The following is a 7,558-nucleotide window of genomic DNA, read 5'->3' as shown; positions in this document are numbered from 1 at the left end:
AAATATTTTTTGACTTTTTCTGAGAATAAAACAAAATATACTTTTGTGTATCTGATAAAGAGCAAAGATGAGACACTGAATAAATTCAAATGTTACCTGGCCACAATTAAAAATAAGTTTGGCAGAGCACCCCAAAGCTTACGCACTGATGGAGGTGGAGAATATTGCAATGCTGAATTTAAAGCATTTTTGGAACATGAAGGGATTGAACACAAGGTGACTATCCCACATTCGCCTCAACAAAATGGATCTTCTGAGAGGCTGAACAGAACAATTCAGGACATGTGTAGGGCAATGCTTATGCATTCTGGACTACCAAACAGCCTATGGGCTGAAGCTGTGAACACAGCAGTGTATCTACACAATAGAGTACCCTCAAAGCTTACTGGGACCACTCCTTTTGAGGCCTGGTTTAAAAAGAAGCCTGGATTAAAGCACATCAAAGCTTTTGGTTCCAAAGGGTATGCCCACATACCAAAGGAGAAAAGGGGAAAACTTGACCCCAGAGCTGAAGTTGGATTCGTAGTAGGGTATCCAATCGGTGGAAAGGGATACAGGATATACAATCCACAAAATTGCACAGTTAAGGAACGCAATGTTGTATTTGTTGATGAGAGTGATTTGCCAAGTGTTTCCAGTGCAACTGATCCACAGATGTCTGGGACTGCACCTGAAGAGTTGGTGACATGGTTACCTGTAGTGATCACCGGGGAACCGGCAGGTCTACCTTCTGAGGAAACTACCAGAACAGAAGGGGAAGCGGGAACCACACCAGAGGAGGCAGCAGAACCCACAACCAGTGTGAGACGGTCAGAAAGGAGCACTAAAGGGCAACCACCAAAGAAATATGGATTTTGTGAAACTGTGCAATCCGCAAAGGAGCCCAAGAACTGGAAGGAAGTATGCAACCTACCTACGAGTGAAAAAGACAAATGGATTACAGCAATGGAACAAGAAATACTATCCATTTACGAGAAGGAAGCATGGACTCTTACTAAGCTACCTCAAGGCAGAAAGCCTGTTGGATGCAAATGGGTTTTCAAAATAAAGCATAAAGAAGATGGAACTGTGGAGCTATACAAAGCACGCCTAGTGGCCAAAGGCTATTCACAAGAATATGGGACTGACTATTTTGAAACTTTTGCTCCAGTTACCGACCAAGCAACTTTCAGAACACTTCTTAGTGTTGCAGCATCAAGAGACATGGTTGTAGAGCATCTTGATGTAAAGACTGCTTTTCTCAATGGAGAACTATCCGAAGAAATCTACATGGAACAACCTGAAGGTTTTAAAGTCAAAGGACAAGAGGATTATGTCTACAGACTCAACAAAGGACTCTATGGGCTAAAACAAGGAGCAAAGGCCTGGTATGACAAAATTACTGGACTGCTACAGAAGCAAGGTTTTGAACAAGGGAAAGCTGAACCTTGTCTGTACACTAGAATTAAAAATGGACAATACCAGTATGTTCTTGTTTACGTTGACGACCTGATCGTGGCCTGTCAAAACAGAAAGGACATCAAAGACATAGCTGATGGACTGAATAAGGACGTGGAAGTCAAACAGCTAGGAGATGTACAACAGTACCTCGGAATGCAAATTGAGAGACTCGAGGATGGGACTTTTCTTCTATGCCAGAAACGAAAGATTATGGACTTTGTAGAATCTATTGGCATGAAGGACTGTAAAACATCATCCATACCAATGGAACCTGGATATCTGAAGGAAAAGAATGGACAACCACTCAGAGACATTGGAGAATACAGAGAAGCAGTTGGGAAACTTCTCTACCTGAGCAAAACCACGAGACCAGACATCACAGCGGCAGTTGGCACCTTATGCAGAAAAGTGAGTTCGCCTAATCATCATGATTGGAGTGCAATAAAGAAACTGGCGCGGTACCTGAAAGGAACAATGGACTTACAACTGAAAATTGCACCGTCTGAAGGGCCCAGACTAGTCGTATACATGGACGCCAACTGGGGAGAAGAATCGGACAACTACAAGTCTACAAGTGGATATCTATTTTTCTACGGAGATGGACTAATAGACTGGACTAGTAGAAAACAAACTGTTGTGGCGCAGTCTACAGCGGAAGCGGAGTGTGTTTCAGCAGCAAGTGCCTGTAGTAGACTTGAATGGATTTTTCATATGTTAAAGGACTTTGGAATAAGAGAACCTGTACCTGTACTTATGTTTGAAGATAATCAGGCTTGTATTACCATATGTAAGGAAGAAAGCACCACAGCTAGAAGTAGATCAATTGGTATTAAGTGTGCTTTAGTGAAAGATTTGTACCAGAAGAAGCTGATAGATATTGAGCATTGTCGTACAGAAGAAATGGTGGCTGACATTCTGACTAAGCCACTGACCAAAGAGAAATTTGAACGTTTACGTAAAATGTTGAATATGATTGGTACAAATGTTGAATTGAATAATGAATAATGTTTTTGTATGTATGACTTACATGTTAGACCTTGAGAAGGGGTGTTGGAAATGTATGTGTTTACAAGGTCTGATTCAGTCATTATAGGGTTAACTTGTATTCCTAGTTTGCTATTGTTTAGACTGACCTGGAAGGGATACCTGGCACTAAGCCAATGGGGGATTTGCCCGGGAAAAGTAACTTCTATTTTGATGCAGATTGGTCATTTGTTCCAGGTGACTTCCTTTCTAGGGGTCAAGAAGAAGGAGGAAATCTCCATTACGTGTGTGCTTGTCTTCAGTATAGGAAGCTTAGAAATGTAGCTCTTAGTGTTTTGTTAATTTGTAGCAATCCCGTGTACCTTTTCCCTTAGAATAAAGTATTTTTAAAAAGCAAAGAAATCTCTTCTTTCCAATAGAGCAAGATCCATCAAATAGTCTGAGTATTAAACAATTTTTGACTATTTACAACAGGAAATGGGTATTTTATGGGTCATGTTTACATAGCACTTTTAATGTAGTTTAGATAAAATGAAAGTAGAACTTCGCAGTTTATTTTTTTAAGGGGGAAGGGTGTCAAGAACTTTGGCTCATTTAAAATGGAGTTCCGTTTTAAACATTGGTTCAGTCTGGCTGCGGCCTATGTTTGTTGAAAATTACTTGTTTCTGTGTCTTCAGAGCTTCACACAACCTGTGCTGGACAAATGACCTTGCATCTGCAAGATAAGATATTGTTTTCCCCCCTTGGCTCTGCAATTAACATTCCATTCAATTAAAAGTCTGTGAGAGAAGGGGGTGGAGTGAGCTGCAAATCATACCACTGCTCTCCTGACATGAGCAGAGGAACAGTGAAGTCATCTAGTTACAGATTCGCTTACCTGTAACTACAGGATATTGCCTGAACCCTGATTGTAGGCCTAACTGCAATCTAGGATTCAGACCATAAATTATCTATCCTGTAGCCTATTCTGGGGGCTTGATGATGCTTGCATGTTATGTGGACGTGTTGGCATTGTTCTGCTCTCTTTGGCCATCTTACTGTGAATGGGTAACATCTTGTCTTTTGGAAACCAATGTTCTAAAGCTAGTTTCTTAATCTCTAGATTTATTCTTTTTACATCACAGTATTTTAAGAAATCTATGAACCTTATTTGGTGGGTTTCCTACTGTGAGCCAACCTCGCAGGGAGGACTCCCTAGTTAATCCCAGTAAGGTCAGGAGTTTGTCCTTTGGCGCCTGACTGGAGGAACAGAGAAGGACTGGTGGCAGCCTACCCAAGTTGAAGGTACAAAGGTGCCTTCAACACCTTTTGTAATTTGCAGCTAGCCAGCTTCTTGGTGAAAAGGTCTTTAGCCCAGGCTGGAGAGCCTTTTTGACATGAACTTAGTCTCGGACATTCTGGGTTGTCAAAGCACACCTAAAATGAAAAAAAAATTATAAGGGATGTAATAATACATTTTGATATCTTTCACCACAAGGCGGACTTAATGTCCAAGGTAATTTTAAATGTGGCAGTTGTTCCGCATGTCCTTGGACTTTGGAATTAAAAGAGTACCATCCTCATGGTGTATGTTTTAATAAACTGACACATTTTGCCAACTGTAACACCAGACAAGTAATGCATGTTGTTTTATGCCCATGTCAACTAATATATGTAGGAAGCAGTGTACAGGCTATAAAAAACATGCATCTTGGAGCATAAATCCAGAATTAAAAACAAGATTATTGAAGTACCTATGGGTTCCCATTTTATCTACAAGGGTTATACAGCCAACGATTTACAGTTGTTTTTGTTTTAAGTATGACTCACATCCTTTGAATCAGAGTGAAATCAAAAAAGTTCTATTGTCAACAAGATATTCTATAAAACAGTGTTTTACACAGTATTTCTTTTTTTGCTTGTCTGTACTAATTCTCACACTGTGTTCCTACTGTTATTTTTGGATGCAATAACCTTTTGTTGGTGGAAAGTGCCATCAAGTCACAGCTGACTCACAACCCCGTGGGGTTTTCAAGGCAAGAGGTGGTTTTCCATTGCCTGCCTCCACATCACAACCTTGGTATTCCTTGGAGGTCTCCCATCCAAATACTAGCCAGGGCCAATTCTGCTTAGCTTCAAAGATATGACAAGATCAGGCTAGCCCTTTGTTACCTTTCTAGGAAGCCACTCTGCCTAACTCAAAATTGGAAAACCCACAGATTATCATCCTGGACTCACCCTGAATTCCTGGACCTCACAATTATTTATTGGATATTCTTTTGTGCCGGCTCCTATAACTACCACTGTTCTGCCAGCCAGAATTGTGCAGTCTCACCCCTCTCCTGGCTCAGAGGTTGCCCACTCCACTCTTCTCTCTTGGAAGCAGCAAACTTTCTTACTATTTCCTTGCTGCCTTTGAAAATTCTACCTAACGTCCCCTGCACTGAACCTCTGGATATCATCCAAACATACCACGTACTCTACCCAGCTCAGCAGACTGAGGATAGATAAACTTCTTCCCTGCTCGCTTTTCTCTTTAAAATTCTCCTTTCCCCTTCTTTAAATCCCTCTCTTTCCCACTTCTCCTTATGGCCATTCCCTGGTACATAATTCTCACTCAGCCAGAGGCTTGGCTTTCATTCACTTTCTCTTCCTCTCCTCTCATGCACCTTTTCATGGACACATCATTCTGAATACAACCTCTGGAAGAGATCTGGTTCTTTTGTGGTTACTCATGGCCTATTAGAGACACTTCGAACTTGCATGCACGCTATCCATGTAAAGATCTCTAAATCACACACTGTGCTCCCCCTAACTGGTGAGTGTGTTAGTTTATATGCAAAGAAACAAACATCTGAAGACACAAGTTGTTCTCACTCCCATATCAAAGTAGAGATAAAGTGTTGGGGTCTGGTTTATCTCATGTAACTTGAACAAAGGAACACTCTGCAAATCAGAAAGAAACAAACATGCCAATAGTTGGAACCTAAGATCCTAGGGGGTAATCCTATGTTGTTTGTAATTGAAATATTGTGACATTGTAAACACTGGGACCATTCTCTGCGCAGGAAACCCTGAGAAGAATCAGAGCAAAGTGTCAATATGCATAATTTACAAGGGTAGCATTCTTTCAAAATTATTGATCTGTACAAATGTGGGTCCTTTGCCTGAATTCAAGGTCGATCTTTGAAACTCAGAGAGGGTTATTTTCTCCTGAGTCTTCATCTATCTGCCCGAGAATTCTCGCTTTGTGGGGCGGGGGATTTGTTTCTTTGAATGCTTAACCTTTATCTTAGTAATGGAAGTATTTAGCTCATTGTTTTTAATTCTGGCCAAGTGCCTCACTGGCCTCTGGCCCAGTGTATTTTAACCTTGATAGCTTTAATAAAGAATGTTTTGTTTAAGAGATACAGCCTTGTGGTCGGTCTCAGCGCAAGGGTTTTGGTGGCACACTTTTGCCTTGGTAAGGGGCGACACCATAACAATAAAAGAACCGAGTTGTGGGGTGGGATTGAGGCACATTCTTTTTTTTTTTTATAAATTATATTTATTTCGGTTTTCTTAAATGCATTACATCATGCATGACATATTCATTTTGCATACAAACATACATATCAATGGAGTCTTACATTATCATGTTTAACAACTTAAGAAGTTGTATCTAGCCATTTGTAAAACTTTTCCCATCTGTTATGAAATATTTTTGTATCTTTATTCTGTAATATTGAAGTCAATTTGTCTATCTCAACCACTTCCTGTACTTTAGCGATTAATTCTTTTTTTAATGGTATTCCCCCTTGTTTCAATTTCTTGGCAAATAAGATACGTGCTGCTGTATTTATATATTCCATAATATATTTTTCTTCTTTTTTATATTTCTCTGGTATTACATTTAACAAGAAGAATTCTGGTTGGTATGGTACCTCTATTTTGAGTATGTCACTCAACATCTTATGTACCTTATGCCAATATCGTTGTGTCAATGTACATCTCCACCACATATGGTAGAAGGTACCTATATTGTTTTTACACTTCCAGCAATTCTTGGACATATTTGGATAGCACTTGGCCAATCTGTCAGGTGACCAGTGCCACCTATGAAGCATTTTAAACACATTTTCCTTATATGGAATAGATCTTAAATATTTTGCAGCTGTCCACGTTTTTGACCAGTTTTCTATGACATAGCCAAAATCTTGCATCCAAGAAATCATCGTACTTTTAACTTCCTCATCTAACTCATAGTTTACCAAAAACAACTTGTACATATTTTGTATTAGTTTATGATTTGTGGATAACCACAGCTTATCCAGGTCATTCTTTTCATGATAGAATCCTTTCTTTTTATCTTTATCATAGGTTGTTTTCAGCTGCATGTTTTGCCACCATGTTAATTTAACACCTTGTTTTTCTAGAATTTCTCGTGTTTTTAGAGTTCCATTTGACTCCAATAAAGTTTCATAAGTTATTTTCATCGAGTTTGACAGTAAAGAGGGCATTGTAAAGGCCTCTATTGGGGATAACCATGTAGGTGTCTTAAGGTAATGCTTATCTTTGACCTCTTGCCATACTTTATTTAGAGCTCCTCTGATCGTATGCTGGTTAAATTTCATATGAATTTTATCTTTCCCATATCCTATATAGGCATGCCAGCCCATATCTAAGTCCCAGCCCTCCAACAGTAATAGCCTTGTATTTTCTAAAGTAGCCCAATCTTTTATCCAAGTCATTGCCGCTGCCGAGTAGTAGAGTTTCCAATTGGGAAGATCTAAACCTCCCCTTTCTTTACGGTCTTGCAGGACTTTCCATTTTATACATGCTGGCTTATTGGACCACACAAACTTTCTACACATTTTGTCTAATTCATTAAACACTTTGGCATTTCTTAATACTGGGATATTTTGAGCTAAGAAAAGGAATCTCGGTAATACATTCATTTTAAGTACAGCAATTTTCCCCATAAAGGATAATTGTAATTTATCCCATTTTTGCAAATCTTTCTTTATATCCGTTAGTAGTTTAACATAGTTATCTTCGATTAGTGCATTATTTCTTTTTGACATAGTTATCCCCAAATATTTAACCTTAGTAACTCTCTTTATACATGTCGTTTTTTCTAAGTGTTCAATTTGATGTGGTGTACAATTTTTTATT

This window comes from Gekko japonicus, unplaced genomic scaffold (assembly GCF_001447785.1).
Source record: "Gekko japonicus isolate JY-2015 unplaced genomic scaffold, Gekko_japonicus_V1.1 scaffold729, whole genome shotgun sequence".
Classification (NCBI taxonomy): Eukaryota; Metazoa; Chordata; class Lepidosauria; order Squamata; family Gekkonidae; genus Gekko; species Gekko japonicus.
The sequence above is the reverse complement of the archived record's forward strand: the minus strand, read 5'-3'. Positions refer to the sequence as shown.